Below are 19,144 nucleotides of genomic sequence, written 5' to 3'. Positions count from 1 at the left end.
GAGCATTGTTCCACAGCGCTAATTTATTACCAGTTTTTTCTTTGCAGCTCTTGAACTTTATTAGATATTTAATACAAATTTGGGTATTTATGAAGGTATACAGGATTCGACGTTGCAGGTGGTACTGAAAGTTTACTGAGTGATAATTGTTATTGGGCATTGAGCTAGGAAAATTGATGATCCCAAAACAGCCACCATCCCATGGATGTTCAGCACTAAGTAAGACGGCATGTGGAGTCCTACTCTTAGCGCAATACCAACTCACCGTCAAATGAGAATTAACTTGGATTCACTCTATCTGAAAAAGGCCTCCTTTGTGGACCTATTTTTACATGATCTATAATTTGTAGTTGTAATTTTTGTATGTGCGTCATATAAGTGAATAGTGTGCATCACATCAACTCAAGGTCGACATAAAATGTGACCAGCGGCGTTTCAAAAATGTTCTGCTTTTAGATTGAAATTTATAAAAAACTGGTATAACACAGGCAGAGAATGAGGAGATGAAGAACTATTAATTTATGAATTACACACCATAAAAATAGAATCAAAATCACGAAAACTGTATATAATCATACAGAACGCAGTTAAATCATTAACGTCTTGTTACGCCTCTGATCGTGGTAAAACTGTAACAAATAATCAACTCGGTGACATACGTTGATACCATCATCTTTGTTCAACCCGCATACGCTCCCATTATCAATTTTGAGCCGTTCGTCTAGCCTGTGGAAGATGTGCATATTACACCGCGCGTTTTTAATAAATTTCGGTCAAGTGCGGTTTGGAATTATTTAACACCCAACCCGTAGGTCTTTGATATGTCCTATCTAATCTCGAACAAAAACAATTAAACCTAACCTCACTTGCAATTTTAATTTTTGCTTGTACTTAAGAACAAATGAAACATAAATAAATCTAATTAATATTTATTTACTTGCCTCATTTGCAGCAAATGCTGAAAAGACAGGGTTGAATTTTAAAAGGACATTCTCCGTTTAAGTACTGTCTATTCCGAATATAAGGTTAGAAACATGTCGTAGTATCGCCCCTCGCAGGGCATCTCGACGGTATCTCTATCTTTGTTACTTGAATACAACGTTCCTCCCACACACCGTAAATGCGTATGCGCTACCTAATTCGATTCACGCGAAAAAATCCAAACTACAAACTATATTCGTTTTATTTTAATGTATGGCTCAAATCACGTAACTTTTTATTCACGTCACAAAATGTAACGATTGAAAGCCACGTTACGTAAAATGACAAGTCATATAAATTTAATATGCTAAAAAAGAATAAAGATATATTTGAATGTCTAAACCAATTTTTCATGCTATAACCCTATTTTTTTTACACGGCTGCCGCTCAATTTGGTTTTGGTTCAATTTGCTGTTTTAAATCGTCGGGTGTTTGTTCATCATTTTTGGTGGTAAAAATGTATTCTTCGAAAGTTAAAATAGTGTTTTTGGTTATTTATTACCAGTATTGTTGTTGTTGGTATAAGGCCCAAGTTCTCAAACAGTCGGTGTGAGGATATCATAACGAATCTGCTTGAAAAGATGGAGCATTACTGTTGACGTGAAGCCTGTAACGTGCATAAAGAGTTACGTGATTTTAACCGTATGTAAGTATATATATATATATAATTTCGCACTTCTAGATTTGTCACTTGTGTATTGACTGTTTCATCTAGAATCTAGGATATCCGCTCTTCTGTACGAAAAAGTTTAGGGCAGAGCCTCAATCACTTCACAATCATCCAATCTTCTCATCGCCTGTCTTGGGGTTAACTAATGGTTTAATGTTGGAACATCGTCATTGTCTTAAGCGTGCCAGAACCTAATTATCCGGCAAAAGCGCTAATTAAATAATCAAAACCGACACTTTCCCCCCATAAATTTTAATTATCTTTCCACTCGACGTCGGTCGCGGTGTAAACTTTTCCCCGAGTTGGGAATTTTAAATGAGCGAGGGACGATCCAAATGAGTTTTTTCGAGTGGTCGCGAGTGGCTAAGTGGGCCGCCTTAATTATTTAGAAACAAGGGACAAACAAGGGAATTAGCAGTCGGTCGAGGGAGATAAAAATATTTCGGGGAAAATGCAATTAAGCCCCCGCAGGGGGGAATGAAATGTAAATCTCGTCGCGAGGAAGAAAAAAGTTTGAATATCGATGTTGCGGATTAGGGTAATCTAATTTTTCCTTCCTTGGGAAGCGGGACACTTCCTAACATAGTAAAGCCCCCGTGGCTCCGCTTTTAAACCGAGCCTTAATTAGTACGGACTAAGGGATTTTTAAATTACAATAGCGATATTACTAATTTAGTATGCTAATCAGCTTCTCGAGAGACGCATTTTTTCCGTAATATCTCGTTTAATATTCGGAATGAGACTATCAATTAGTATTGGCCGCGGATAATCATACTGTTATTAAATTATCACGGGATGGCGCAAATAGGGATGTGCTATTAATATCGACATTTCTGCTGAAACATTTAGCGACGAGGAACGTAAACTTTAGAGACCTTTTAAGGTTCATAATAAATGGACTTGAAAGCATTAATTATCTGAATTAAATCGAAAAGAACTAAACCAAAACTCCGCATTAACGTTTCAACTTTTTCATATTCCAGAATCATGTATGTAAAGGATCATGTAATTTTCCCTGCCTTCCGCGCCATCGGGGCCCGATTCTCGACTTTGAGATGCAGAGCGTTGGCTGGAAATAAGGTCGAAAAGACTCAATCGACACGGTTGAATCATCGTCCAGTGAAGTCTGAATACTTGCCATTTTGACACCATTCATCTGTCAATATTAACATCACCTTACGGTGAGTGACGCACAGAGTAACGTTATCCTCACATAAAAGTATAGCTTTTTTATATATGTTTTTATTTTTGCATCTTTCAAGTCTCTTTTGCATTTAAATTCAATTTGATGCCTGCTCGTGCTCAACAATTGAAATTCTATGTTACTAGGGATGTGCGGTGTCAGCTACATGTCATTGACCCCTTTTTTATTGCGTCTTAAAGACTATTTTTCAAAGTTGAACTTATTTCCTAACCGTTCAATATGGTATGATGTACTTGTTATGTACAGTATGAAAAATTCGTTATAGATCTATTTTGATTTTAATTATAACCGTGATTAAATTACAAATTTGCCATTAAAAAATTATTAAGCATGGGAAACAATAGTGGTTCCATTGCCATCGCGGATTTTTAGCGATAATAATCATTTTGATATTGAAAGTTAGTCGTCTTAGCAAAAACCGTTACAATTCCATGATAATCTTAGTATTTACTTTGAAGCCTTCTTCAGGGTTGACGGTAGTTTCAAGTTTGACATTGACATTGACAGTTGAAAGTGTTGCATCAACAAGAACGTCAAATTCAAAAGATGGTGACAGATTTGTTACCGATACATTAACAAAAGTTTTTGGTCCGAGGCTTCAGTAAAGGTTAAATATTGTTTTCAGTTTTAACTGAGAATAGAGTGCAACTCCATTCTTACTTGTAGGTGAGGCATTATTCCCAAACAAAAAAAAGAATAAATGAACAATCCGGCCCAAATGCATAGAACGTATTTCCACCGATCAGTGGCGTTCGATTCTCAGCCTCTTGCGTTAGGGGAGTATGATGAGTTTGCGCGAAAAATCTGGAAAATAACCTACAAATCTGACGAGAGAGACTCAGTGGAGTCCATACGATTTAAGCACACCTTAGTAATCTCAACCAACAGCTGTTTCTGATTCAAATCCATGCAAGTAGGTCCAAAAAGGCATCCTCTTCAAATTTAGGCGCTTAATTCCAGCCGACAGGAAGCCAAAATCTTTAATATCGGCATGACAGACACAGAGCGTAGCTCTCCGATTTAATAACAATCTCCTTTAATTAGAGTTATTAAGTTAATAACAACAAGAAGGCGGCCAGCATTCGAGCCTCGCAATTATTGCTCATTATAATTAGATGATTCAAAATTACGCGAAATATGAGTCGAAAAAAGATTTAATGATTCCTCTCCTCTGATTATCCACAGGGCTTGACATTACATTACGCGAAAGCATAAAGGAAACTTTAATGAGTTTAATGGGTCTGGGGAAACAGGCACGCCCCTGACTAGAGATCTTAGGCAGGGTGGAGGTCACACTAAGGGGACACAATTAACCAAGATTGTTTAACTTAGCGCGATTTGTTATTTAGGGATTTATAGGGATAATTACGAAATTGCAGCCAGCGGCGCACGGGGAAGAGTGCCACTGGGGCTGGTGCGCTATGACCAGTACTCACTTGACCGCTTGTGCTGAGGCTTATGCTAATTCCCTCCTTATTATATTCGGTTTATGAAGGCGAGGTATGTGCGAGCAAAGGAGCTATTACACACCCACGTTTTGCGGTAATTATCGTGGCGAGATGTGACCCCAGGTTCTTTATGGAATTTTTGTTTATTTGTGTGGTACCGTATATATATCATAGCAGAGTACCGGACAGATAATAGATTCGTTAGTCCTGTCACTGGGAACAAAAGCTCGTCATTTTTTGTCTCATTCTGCTTCTCGTTTCCCACAACAATCGGTTAATTGTTTCCTTCTCGCTTCATCGCGCCAAGAGGTCTTCAATCTCGAAACTTCGTGGCCGATAAATTTGGACGCTCGTTGCTGGTCAATTTTGTTATTTGGACAATCGCCTTTAAATTGGTCCGCGTTTTTCGGATATTGTTCCGATATGTGTGAATGGACAGAACCGTGAAAAATGCCTATTGTCCTCCCGAATGAGGTTTCTTATAATAAACATAGCGCGGTTATTTGTTTCGTCTCGTTAAACGGCATAATGTAACAATATTTTTATTATGTATTTTTTTGTTTATTCTAAAATAGCTGCCTGATTGAATTTACCGAAATTAAGTGGCTTTCAATATCCTTGACCCCAGCATCTTCTATAGATGTTCTGACTTGAAAGGTCGATCTGCAGAGTCATTCGTCTTCATCGATTTTTAAATGTGTTCAAGTGGGGATAAGTAAAGCACGCCACTCGATTCTCTTAAATAATACCTGAGCTTCCTCAATTTGAAAAGTCTATTAATAATTGTCACGCTTTTTTATCATTGCTGCTAAGTTCATCTTCATTGGTCCTGCGTCTAATGTTTACGAAGCTTCCACCTTTTTCATTGAAACATGTCTAGTCTCATATACAGCGCTTATGGAAAATATTGCAACATCTTTATAAATTTCATATACCCGATATTAAAAAAAATGTTTAAACTAATTATTATATATGTACATATATATTTAATTTTTATATGTATGATTTTATTTTTAAAAAAGTATTTAATGCATTATTTTTTATGTTCAAAATTTTCATCCCTGTCCCCCTACTAACTTTTCTTTTTAAATGGAAAAGTACCCACCGTAGTATATCAAATGAAAGGTAATTCAATAAGAGGTTCAATCGTATACTCAGAGCTAAAATTGAATCTACAGTTTCCTTAAGAAAAAAATTAAACAAAGTCTATATCCGAAAAAGATTAGAAGGTTTAATGTTTGCTTTCTAGATAGAGATTTCAATCTTATTTTACTTTGAACGAGAGTGAAAAAATGACAATAAGACGAAAAAATTCCAAATTGTCTTCAATATAAACAATTGTTTAAATACAAAATATTTAAATTTTTATGGAATTCATTAGTTGTTGCTTAATTAATAAAACTGTTAGTCAATGCTGTTGTTAGGCATCTACCACAGTTAGAACGCCAAAGAAATGGATCGTGTATCTAAAAAGCAAAGAATTGAAATTTCAATCTTTTTGAAGCATAGAAATTGTAAAAGAACTTATGAACAGGTGTGTCTTGTATCTAATTAGGAGTATCCAGACCGACCTATTGATAGAAATGTAGCTTTTCAGAATAATAAAACATTTCAACATACTGGAGGTGTGAAGGATGCTCTAAAATGTGGAAGACCTCCAACAGCATCTGGTGGCCATAAAACACTAGACATTCCTTTATCGATCTATGAAAATCCTATAGAGTTTACTAGCAAACTTGCTAATGAATTTGATGTATCTACAAAATCAGTAAACAATATTTTCAAATTTTTTTCCTAACCCAAGAGTTGACACCTGAGTATTTTGATCGTATGATAGAATTTTGTGAGTTGTTGCTAAAAAAACTTATTCATGCTAATAAGTTCTTTACTATAATTTTATTTTCGCATGAAGGAACATTTTGTTTAAATGGATCTATTAATCGATCTAATTGTCGCTATTGCTCTACAATCTCCAATAAATACAGATTCTGCATACATAACATCAGCAAAAACTCAATGCATGGATGGGCATAATCGGCTATCAATTCGTTGGTCCATTTTCCATAGAAGGGAACTTAAACATCGCAGCATATGTACATATTTGTTACAAAATGAAACAGTTCTATCAATCGCCGCAATATTACCTGGAGAAAATGAGGAACAAGTAACCAATAATATTTGGTAACTGGTTCCTCTAATTGTTAAGATGGTTCACCACCACATTATTCTATAGTTGCAAGAGAGTGTCTTGATGAAACATTCTTGCCCAGGAGATGTATTGGTTGAAGGGATGCAATAGAATGGTCGCCACGATCTCCAGATCTTACGCCCGTCGATTTTTCTTTGTGGGGTCATTTAAAGATTCCATTTACAAAAATAGACCAGTAAATTTGGATTATATACGTCTCAGAATTCAAATAAAATTAACATTAATAATGGAAGCAATACTGGGGATTTACATAAAAAAATTTTAGAAACGAGTGAGTCATTGCTAAATTGTTACATATTGTAAACTTAAACTTTATTTCCAAGAACATATCAGATCTGCATTACACGAAGCTTGCCTGGTTTTAACCCTTTTAGTAGGTTATCTGGATGGACCAAGATGAGCATATTGTTACGGCTGGCGTACGGCCGCCGCTAGCACAAGACAGAGGCAAAAAAAAGGGTTTATTGTAAGCACTCGACCAAGTGATTTATTGCTTTCGTTTTTTTATGGGGAATATTCTGGTATGTTTGTTTTGATTAACGTTCTCATGTTTGTAAAAAAATTATGGAACGTTCTGTCATAGGATCTTTAGCTGTATAAGGAGACCGTGGATAGGAGTGAGTAAATCTAATGCAACGGTAAGAAAAAACCGATAGTAATAAACGATATTAAAGTAGTGAAATACTGATTTATTAGTTGGTGAATTATAGTTATGTCGTATTCCTCGACTTAATAAATAATGTTTACGTCGAAGGAGCGTATGCTAGAAAAGTTCGAACCGCAAAGTGACAACAATATCGTAATAAGAAACTCAAGGTTCGGGAAGGTTTGTTTTGTTTGAATGTCTCTGGACTATTCCTGAGATTGGGGACCAAGTGATGTCTGTATTACAAGCGAAAATCAAAGCTGAACCCATCTAGAACGCACTTCCAGTGAAGTTTGCAAGAACCCAAATGGTTCGATACACCCATACCATAAATAATTATAGAAGTGTAAACGCACTGTTTACTGAGCTTGTAGTTGTTTTGCGGCCGTGGCGAGTTATAATTTAATCGGTCGTGCCGTGAACGGAGCTCAACCGCTGATTAATAGCAATTAGACGAGGCCGAGGCCGCAAGAAAAAAACGAAGAAGAACAAGAAGACGACGACGAGAGAGAAGAGCAAAGAAGAAGAGGAATTTCGCGGCAAGTTATGGCTTATCGGGGCGATCGGAGGTGCGCACCGCTCTCGATACACATCGGGTGCGATATTAGGAGGGACTCGATTATTACCCATTTTTGCCATGGAGGTTAATTAGGTACAGAGAGAGGTAATTGGCGGACGGATAATTACCGGGTACGACTGGCCGGTACGATTTTAATCGCCGATCTTGGTCCGTGAAGCAACGGGAACTCTGATGCTCGTAGCTGGGCTTTAAATACAATATTCTCTCAAATTCTTCGTTTATCTAAAAGTCGAAACACCCTCGATATTAACGATTCGATTAACGGATAGCAAAGACTGCTAGAAGAGAGATTTTAAACCAACTAAAACAAACGTCACAGAGTTACCTTATAATGGTCTTGTTAGGCGTCAAATGATGTAACACGTTACCGTTAGATTTAAAAATCCATTCCGAAACAATCAAGTCAATCCGTTTTCTTATTATAACTCGTTTTTCCATTACGTTTTCTGAAATATATCATTTTCTGACAATAACTATAACTCCCATTAATCGATAACTAAGCAGGTCCCACTCACTCTAATCATGTTAACGCTGACGATAACGTCGAACATGTGCCCGAATAAGATTAACTCGTACTTAAATAGGTCGCATAAAAACTACTTATTAACCTATTTTTCGTATAAGCCCAAACTTCAAAAATTTGCGTTCCTTTTTTGTGTTTTTTCCCTACCTAGCTCTTCCGACATAGTCCCAATGAATAATTCTATTTGGGGGAATGATTAAAGACCAACTTTACAAAAGAACAATACCAAATATTGATGTACACCAAACGCAAACCATACATTGATATTTCAGATATAAAAAGCGCTTTCCAAATATGAAATAGAAATGTTCGGTGCATATGTAAAAAAAGTTAATTAGTGTTAAATCTTGCACGTCCACTGTCCTATTGAGACCTTTGAGGAAAATAATAAACGTATGTTATAGACCCTAAAAAGCTAACACCAAAATGTTTTAAAGTTGTTTTGATTATAATGAATGGATGTGAAATACTTTCTCAAATATATACAGGATCTTTCATAAACATACCGACAAACTTTCAAGGAATGTAAAGCTCATAAGAACAAATATTTAGATCGAATGAAGTTAGATCCGAAATCGCTCCGTTTCCAAGATTCAGTGATTAATTCCTTTTTTAATTTTTTTTTTATATTTCAAAGACATTTAAATTAAATTAATTTCTCCTAAAAAATTAAAAAATCGTGTGGGAACTTGTACCGGTTTTTTGGTGGGTACAAGAATGAGAAATTTTTTGCTATCTTGAAAACGGCTACTTGAGGAACAAAATGCTAAGAAGTCTTTTTTATTAAGAATTGATAGTAAGTGAAAAAGACATATTCGCATTAAAAAAAGTCACTAGTGTATCATTTTTTGTTAAAAACATTCCATTGAATGGCTGCATCAGCGCCATTGGTGTAAATGGAAATATTCTGCCTACTCCAGAGTACGCGCATTTATCCCTTCCTGGCGTGTCCCTAATTTTATGACTTTATCCTAAACCGTTTTTTAAATATAAAACAAAATTAAACTCTCTATATCTTAGAAAGGAAGCGATCTCAAGCCTAACTTTATTTAATCTAAATACTTGTTTTCACGAGTTTCACATCCCTTTAAAATTTGTCGGCGTGTTTATGAAACACACTGTGTATAAAAATAAAACTAAAAGTGGTAAATAATCAATTAGAGTTGATGTCTTTGATTTTGATGATTATAAATAGCATAAAAAATGAGTGTAAATTTCCTTAATAATGGGTCAGCTACTTACATGCTTAGTCATTGGATAAGTTACATGAGGTGTGATCAAAATATGAAAGTGAATCAGAAAATATCATAAAAAGTTTGCCATTCCGCAAGAAAAAAATTCTCAACCTATTGTCAGTTTATGACTTGCCCTGTATATTCCTGACTACATTGAATGGTAGAACTTTTGAACACCTTTGCAGTTTTATTTCGACTAAAATGTAACGCGAACTGAAGTGTTTTTATTCATATTTTTGCCAATATATATCTCAAAAAAGGTTGGAGATGCGAAAACAAATGAACTAGAAATGCACCTTTCAAAACATGAACTGTTAGCGGAAAACCCGAAAGAAATTTGAAGAGTTAAAAGGACCCTGACTCGAAAATAATATATCCCCGAAATTTTGATCTTTGCTTTCACCTTTCACCTCGCAAATTGGAGACGCTTTGAGGAAAATACGAACTAGCACGCTAATTTGGAACACCCAGTATTGATATTGCTTCAAGGGATTTGGCGCGTCGGAAATGAAGAGAAAAGATTAATATTGGACGGCCATCCTGGAATCTTCTGAATTTATTTCGTGAGAGGTAATACGTAATAAGTTTACAATTTTGTTCCTGTGAAATCCCGAAAGAAAAATGCTGCATTGTCGATATACAGCTTCCCGTAGTTTCTATTTAGATAGAAACGGTAAGTAGATATCCATAAGTAATACTGAGGTGAATAAAAATCGATAATCTAAGTTCGGGCTGGCATGTAAATTACAATAGTATCGGTGGGAATCGTTGGGGCTATAATCTATCGAAATCGATAATAAGTTGACCAGATAAAAAAAATAGCGTCTAAATATCAGGTTCGCGCTATGGCCGCACCGTGACGTGGTGCGCTCAGGGCGACCATCTCGATCGTACATATTTTCATAATTCATAATTTCATTAATTTGTTACTCGGGGCTTTGTCACGATTTTGCGGAATATTATCGGGTTACTGAAGGAAAATTATCTGTTGGTAATTATCAGTCCAAGCGAGAATTTATTAAGAGTGTAATTGATGGCTAATTACCGAACAAACACACTTGCAAAATCAAAGGCAGGAAAGGAGAAACAAGTAATATAACTGAGAAATGTTGCAATGTGTAAAAATTCATGTCAAATAATCGACCGAGATTTGTCATTGTTGTTGTCAGTTATTATAGTCGTCTTCATTTGTGAAGAAGAGAAATTTGCCTTTAAGCTGCACGTGATAATATAGAAGAAGTACCGGCAGGAGTGCAGGTCGAGGTCGCAATGTGGCAACAATGGATCACACATATGGAAAATCCGGATTTCTAAAACAAATCCACAGAAGACTGAGGCCCCTCTCCGACCCCGAAAACTAATTTAAAACTCCGTTATACGTAATAATGTACCTGCTCCCCACGTCGCTTATCCAGAGCGAGCCAGACGAGGAAAGAACAGGGCCGCGTTCCCTCCATACATCAAAAACAAAACTCATAACAATATCAATTTTCAGCGCAAATATTTCAATATTAAGACGCCAGCCAGCGCAAGAAATTCTTCTCGTTTTCCAGGATTTTCCGCGTTTTCCAACCCAGTGACTTGTCTGGACCGTTGTGGAGTTTCTAATGGTAATATACTGGGGCTTCGTATAGATACATATGTGCCTGTTGCGGTCCAGTGTAGTCTTGAATGGTCTAGCTCCCATGTTCAAGCTTTCTACATGGATTTGGACCATTGCGAGTTCATGTAATTAAAATTGCTTGATAATATTGCATTCATGAGAAGACGAAGTAGATGAAGCAGAATCAGTTTACTTACTCTCGTAATACATTCTGGATTATTCATCGAATCCACATGAAGAATTATAGAAATGCATGGATCTTACAATGAACATCAAAAATCAGCATGAATAAGCAAAAAGACGTTAAAAAAGCTGATCAAAGAATCTCAATGTTGGGTTCAGGCTCTGTGCCATATGTCCCAAATTCAACTTAACTTGAGACTCATGACTGCACACGTATTAAATTCAGCTCGCTTTCCAGTTCCTGGGGGACATACCTCCCAAATTCAATTCAACATTCAAATTCGTAAAGGGTACATCTCGACTCTTAGCCGTAACTTAGGATTTGTGGGGTACTACGACTCAGAGTTGACACACATAGATTTGTATAGAGCACGTGTCTGTGGTTAACCTTAACTAGGAATTTGTGGAATCTTACGACTGGAATTCGGCTCAACTTAAGGTTTGCTGCTGTGCATAACACGAATTCAGCTCAACTTCCGGTCCGTGAGAGTGATACATCAGGAATTTAGTATTCACAGTCATATGGATCATACGTGTGCGGTTAACCTCAATTTAAGATTTGTGGGGTCTTAGGACTTGAACTGTGGCTCAACCTGAGTTCTGCGGCTACTCATAATAAGAATCGAACACAACTTCCGGTTCGTAGGCGTCATACGTCACGAATTCATTTCACCATTTAGAATCATGTGGAGCACACGTCTGTGGTTAACTTCAATTTGAGATTAATGGGGTCGTACGAGTTACACTCGACTCAACTTATGGCCTGCGGCTGCGCACAACATGAATCCAGCACAACTTCACGGGGAACACACTTCTGTAGTTCAGTGAATACGTACAACAATATTTGATGATTGACTATTTTTCAGCTTCTTCTCCATAGACCTTTTAATGCCATGAGGTTTCCCACAGGATCCTCCCACGTGCCATTTACCTACATGTTTTGGATCAGGAACTGATTGAAACGAGCTCGAACCAACGACGATAATCACTCGGCCGTCGTCATCGATTGTTAATGTGTCGACAAGCAACACGCCCTAGAATTATCGGGAATATTTATACATTTAGGTGAAGGAATAATTAATATTACTAACAATAAAAATTCTCGACGAGTAAGCTCGCATTCGAGATCGCATATCTTAAAAGAGTTTGCTTGTCCCGCTTCAAAATACCATTAATTAAAACTATTAACTCACTACAGGGTAGCCAACTTAACGACATTCTTCTCTGCCTAATCAATTAAACCTCGCGCAGTATACAGGGTCTTGCCGCCGTCTTAAAGATTTCATCCGCAAGATGGAAGCCCATTGTTCGATACGGCGCGGTGGGACATCACCCTGTATACAATTTTAATAAATAAGAGTTTTATCATTTGTCATGCGAGTGTCCGTGTGCGTGGGCTCTAATGGCATTCATAATTAATTAAAGCCAAAAGTATTTAATTATTGAAAGGCCAGGCCCATATACTAAAATAAAAGACCATCATCGTTGGTTGTTTGTCTTTGTATTGTGTTTTAAAGTTTTGGGTTACACCGTTAGGTTCTAATGGGTTCTTTCTTGTATCGAGCCAGTGTGTCTAATCTATAGAAGAAATTCCGTTTTGGGAACTTATCTGATTTGTTATGCACACTCACTTTCTTAATTTCGTGAGTTGTAGTACGGTATGTTTCCAAGCAAATCCTAATTTATAAACAAGACACAAATAAACAACGTGTCGGTGGACTCCCACTAGATTTTCCAACAATGAATGAAGCATTTTGAGAAGAACACCATTGGAAAATCTATCGGAAACTAAACAATTTTACTGGGTCAGCTATCGGAAATTCTTCGGTACGTTTCCACCAAACCAATAGAGAGGAACTTTCAAGTTTCTGTTCCATGTTTATTAAAATGTTGCTGCACGTTCCTGTGCTTTCCATGCTGCTGCAACAAAAAGCAAATGTTCCCTTCTGTTGTATGTTTCCATTCGAGACGGTAAGCAGCAAAGAACAAACTGGAACTTAGAGAAAGAAATAAAAGTTAGGACTTATTACACCCGGTCACTTCTGCTCCCTTTTTGCGTTTCGTAAATCGACCATACTTAAGGTCCTTTGGTGGATAAAGTGTGTTTCCGCATACAAATTAACGAGAACCAAAACTGAAATATTATAAATTTCATAGTTATAGTTTTTCTTGGAGACACAAAGCGTATCTCTGCTGCCTCAGACTTGGTCAGCTAACTGTGCTTCACCAGGATCATGCTTCACTTGAAGAGAACCTTTCGCAATTGTCCCTTGCAGCATATGGTGACGAAATGCGTTCTGCTTCGTTCTAAGCTGGGAAGCCCCGATGAAGATCAAACCTCTGGCTGCTTCATTGTCCACAAACACCTTTATGAATTACATGTTCCGTTAGATTAAAATTAGATCCATCGCTTCCTTCAATTTCTCCTGTTGGACAGTGGTATGGCCATTTTTTGTTGGTTGGCTCCTGAATTCCCAAAATGTTGCACTCTCATTCTTCAGAAATCTATATTCATAAATATACAGGGTAATTTTTTAAAAACTATCCACAAAAAAATAAAAAACGTTTGCAGTACAAAAAATTAAAAAAAACACGTAAATCTTTATTTGTTGGGTGCCATCTTTTGATCCATAAATGAATGTGTTGCTATTGACCTTCTCACTCACACGCACCCCAATTTAAAAAGATTAAACGGTAACACCCTCTTTGACACATCAATAGATAGCTAAGATCTGCCTAAAAAGAATTTTCTTGTTTTGAAATGGGTTTCTCTTTCGAAAATCACCCTTTAAAGTTGCTATGTCCTAAAAAATTATTTAAATTATTTTCATTTGAGTAAACGGAACTAGAAAAATTCAGCGCAAAGTTCAAATAGTGAAGTTTTATTAATTATTGTTCGTAAAAATGTTCAAATTGAGCATCGTCCTGCTCCATACGGGAATAGACACAGTAAGTCAGTGATAAGATAAAACAGCTTTAAAGGAAAAAAAACCTAATTCAAAAATACAAATGCATATAGATTTATTTGATGTGTCACAGGAGGGGTATTCCCATTTAATTTTTTCAAGTTGGGATACGTGGGGGTGAAATGGTGAGTAGCAACACATTCAGTAATGCGTCAAAAAGTGGTCCCAAAAAAATAAAGATTTACCTGTTTTTGCCAGTTTTTTGCAATAGTTTTTGGGATTTTTTTGGTGGACCATTAAAAAAAATCACCCTGTATATTCAGAAATCTGTAACTCGTTATCCATTATCAACATCATCCGTCTAATCCACATCACACTATCCAGCGTTCTCCGTTCATTACGGATACCTCATGTTCTCCTCCTTTGAATCTCAATTTGTCAAAAAATTTTAACCTTACCAAAAATGCTTCCTTTTAAACCTTAATAGTTGATTCTTCTTCGGGTTAATCTTCGTTTCTCTAATTGAAAAAATCAGCAAGTCATCCTCCTAAACAGCTGCAATCAGTATCAATGAAGAACTTATCTTGTAGTACACGGAGGGATCAGCTCTTGATTGGAGAAGACCACACCTCTTAAAAAATTCATCCGACACTAAGTTGAATACCCGACTGGCCTGTTTTAGTCTGTATAATGGCTAACGCAATTTGCAAATTTTTAAGCCCTCTTCTTATATCATGTAGATCTCATCAGTGAGATCTTCTTGCAAAAACGCAATTACAGCGTCCAGGTGGTCAATATCCACCTCATCTTCGCCAGCCAAAGCACGCATCTGATGGATGTATACGTCACTATAGGAGGATGGATGTCCTCATAATTTATTCTCACTTACGATTTAGAGGTTTTTGATCGGGAGGCAAATTGAGCATATCTGGCTCTCCATAAGTACTTCACATTCCTTTTACATTGGAAAATGCCAGCCTCGACTCTTCAATTGAGTAGCATTGAAGATGCCATAGGTCTTTAAGACTCATAACATTCCTTTCGATAGGATTTTCTACGGAAATATTCGTTACAGAATTTATGTGGCTTGCAATCATAGCAATCAAAATAATTTAGACCACCTCACTGCCCCAAAAACCGCGTTTTGATTAAGCATTCTCTAGACATAAAGTGACTCATAGTTTACGATGAAAAACCGAGCAGTGGCGTTCTTCAAAAATAAGCATTTGGACATATATCTTCAGGCCGGTGCCGCAACTGTGAAGACCATGCGGCACGCCACTCCCGCTCGGTACTGCCGTAATCGTCGTCCAAAATTAGTGTCTATAATTGCTCTCAACACAATACTTATAATGGCGTCAGCTCGATCGAATTTAATCCGGAATCACCCGAAATTATACCCCGGCTTGAAAAATTATAAACCAATTAAACAGCCCCGAGATGGTACTATCCGTACACGACGAAGTACTGTCGCCTCATAACTCACGCCGTAACGTTCCCGCTTGTAATTCAACGTAATTACTGGCGTTTTGAGCTTTAGGCTTTAGGGTCATCTCCCTTAGTTTCTTATAGTACCCTCTCGGTCACAAGCAGTACCGTTCAAAGGCCCGAAGCAGGAATTATAATAATTTTTAATAGAAACACCATCGCGAGCTGCAGAAATATTAAAATTGACACTGATTGTCGTGATTTATGCCCGGCCGCCATTTTGAGCCCCCAAGGTACGACCGGTACGACCGTTTAAGGTAATTGACTTAATGTATGTGTTGGATTCCAGTATGATCTTTCTCGGTAATTGCGGCGTGCTTTTTATTGATCACTGATTGATCTATGGTCGAACCACCGCGGGTACGATCGGGCATTTACTCATAGAGCACCGCTTGGGGCCGTGCGAATACCGGACGAATTGACTGACGCCTGATAAGGTATTCGAAAGTTCGTTAAATCGAGTGAAAATTCAATGTATATGGATGGAACACGAAAGAGGGGAGGGGTGAGGAAATTGGAAGTTGGGGGTCCGGACGCTGCTGTTTATTCTTTCTTCGTAAATTTAAAAAAATCGATGAGGTCCCTTGTCATGTATGCCATTAGCGGGGCGAGACGTGACGTTCGTTTCCAAGGGATACGCGAGCAGGAGCACTTTAAGGTTATAATGATGTCATTTACACTCGGAGCCCTTTTTCTTACATATTTTCTTCCATGTGTGAGTGTGCGAATGTCGATGGGCCCTAATGGGATTCCTGGAAAATTCACCGTTCTTGGAAATACCTGCGAAAAGTTAAAATGTTATTTTGACAACTCTGTATGATGGTTTGAACTGAGCAAACTGACAAATGATCATTGAATGACATTGATAAAATAGAAGAAAATTAAAAAAAAAAACATTAATTAGAAAGATTTTAGGTGCATTCAGGGAGCAGTAGCGCTCCGAATTTTATTGCAGCTGTCGCAATTCACTGTGACGTTGTGTTAAAGCGGTAAATCGTATTTGCGAATTTGCAATTTTCTCAAGAACAAATTAACGGCTGCTTGTCAAATCAAATTGTCAGGTAAAAAGCAGTCCACGATTCCAAGCCTCGAGTGCTGCAGCGCTCGACCGTTGCAAATCCCCTGAATGCAGTCATCGTCAAAAAGCAGAATTGCTTTACATGATTCTAGTAAAATTGGCAGATCAACAATAACATGATAAGCATCAAAGCACTTATCAGAAACAAGGAAGAGTCGCGTAAAAACACTGTCACGGAGCCTTAGTCAGTTCCTTCACTTTAGGTGGATGGTCGGTCAGTTTTGGTCAATTCAAATGAACTAATAATTTTAGCGTCCGAGTTTCTATAAAATTTTAAATATTGTTAGAGGTGAAAATTTGCACTAAACATAAAAATTAAACGAGAAATGATAAAAGAATGGGAAAATATTCTTAAAAAACTGGTAAAACATAGAGGGTGTCTCTAAAAGGTCTGAACAAAAGTCTGTCACAGATTTCTGTGGCGAAAACATGACAATTTAACCAAATTCATCTTGGTCCAAAAGTGGACGGTTTTCAAAATACAGGACGTTAAAGTGAAAATGGAAAAAAAGAAAAAATATATTATTTCGTTTGTGACGGTACTATTCGAACAAAATGTCACATCAAGCGGTTTTTGGGAATGAGAAATTAGGACCCTTTTATATTTTTGATTCAGATTATAGAGGACGTTGTCAGTGCTGGGCGAACTCTCTTAAAAGGGACATAACGTTTTTATCACCCGGTATAAAATTTATTTATGACTAAATCAGTATTTTTCTACATGTCCCATAAAATAAATATCTTAGTACGAATCCGTACGGGCATTCCTTTGTGAAATATTTGAAGTGCAAAGTTCGCTAAATTTCTCGAAAAGTAACCTTAAGGTGCATATTTATCTGTAAAATTGAATTAAAAAAATCAGAATATTCAATTAATTTTCAATTCTTCTTATTTTTTTTAAACATTCACTTCTTTTTACCGTACCAAATTTTCATTATTTATTTTCCTGTACTGGACGAATGTACTTTTAAAGTTATTTTTCATGACGCACAGCGAACTTCGAACTTCAAATATCCTAAGGTGAAATGTTCGTAGAGACTTACACCAAAGATAGTTTTTTTGACTAAACATGTTGAAAAACACAAATTTAGTCATAAATAAATTTGATACCGGATGTTAAAAAAAATATGCCCCTTTAAACAGAGTTCACTTAGCGCTGACGGCGCCCTTTAAAACGTGCATCGAAAGTGTAAATGGATTTTGATTTCTCACCCCTAAAAACCTTTCGACGCGCCATTTTGTTTAGATAATACCATTACAAACAAAGTATTTAATTTTATCAATTTTTTAAATTTTCACTTTGTCGTTGTGTATTTTTAAAACCTTCCACTTTTGGCTTAAAATAAATTAGATGAAATCGTCGTGTTTTCTCTTTAGGAATCTGTGGAAGAACAAACTTTTTAGAGAAACCCTGAATAGTAAATCTCAGGGCAGTTCAGAGTTAAATAAACAAATTTTACCGAGGAACATAACAGCTGTCCACTATTCAAAATCAGCCGTAAAAGATCATTTCGATTAGTTGCTAAGATACTGGGTGATTTGTCTTTTTTGCCAAATTTGGAAAACTGAAAAAGTTACTGGATTTCCTGTGAAGCATAAATTCGAAACTTAAAAGCCGCAATGAATTTTTCGACTTTTAAAAGATCACATAACTCTGTATTCATACACAAATAATTTTCTATATTTAATCATTTCCCGAATTCTTGTAATTTTGAAGATCCGAGTGCGTGCATCACTAAAGCATCCACACTGTATACGAGGTATCTTTTAATATGAATTACATGGGTATCGTGGGAGCCATGCGCCGATACGAGGTCAGTTAAATGAGGAAGAAGCCTTTTGTTCTGCAATTTGAAGACTCTTACACTTTCGAACAACACATTCTTTCAGTTCACGTTTTAACAACAGAAGAGAGACCAAAACCAAGTAAGATCTTGTTATTAACCTTGTGGTTGCATTCCCGGCCTTGGTCTTAATGACGAGATCTTATGGGTTTCAAGAAGTCTTGATTTTTGTCATGCTAAAAGATCCTTGCTAGTCTTATTTTGTGAAAAAATTTTCCCTAATGGTAGTAGTATATTTTATATAATGTGATTCATTAATAATAGAATAACCGAGAGCTGAAGATATTACAAGTCAAATGGTGACGGTTGAAAAAATAAGAATTATTTGAAAATTAATAGTTTTGGATATATACAAAGTGTTAAAAGTTAAAATTGCAATTAATTCTTTTGCCATTACTCTGAAGATATCTAGGTTAGTTCAAGTTAAAAATTTGTAAGGTTATATTTTTTAGGTGAATAAAATTGCAATTTCCACGTTGCAAATAGAGGACGCCACTCACGGTCAATTTTACAAAATTTACAGTTAATAATTTTTCACCCTGTAGA

At 36.6% G+C, this 19,144-nt stretch overlaps 1 long non-coding RNA gene across 1 annotated transcript; it reads right to left on the bottom strand.

Moving 5' to 3' along the window:
• Positions 1-12,606: 12,606 nt before the first annotated feature.
• LOC136339954 (uncharacterized) lies at positions 12,607-16,404 on the bottom strand. Its single transcript, XR_010732228.1, has 4 exons — positions 15,078-16,404; positions 14,499-15,017; positions 12,914-13,787; positions 12,607-12,860 (listed from the first exon to the last, which is right to left on the bottom strand). It is a non-coding gene; the product is annotated as an uncharacterized lncRNA (long non-coding RNA).
• Positions 16,405-19,144: the final 2,740 nt, after the last annotated feature.

Source organism: Euwallacea fornicatus, chromosome 7 (genome assembly GCF_040115645.1).
Source record: "Euwallacea fornicatus isolate EFF26 chromosome 7, ASM4011564v1, whole genome shotgun sequence".
NCBI lineage: Eukaryota > Metazoa > Arthropoda > Insecta > Coleoptera > Curculionidae > Euwallacea > Euwallacea fornicatus.
This window is presented reverse-complemented; position numbering and strand designations above follow the sequence as displayed.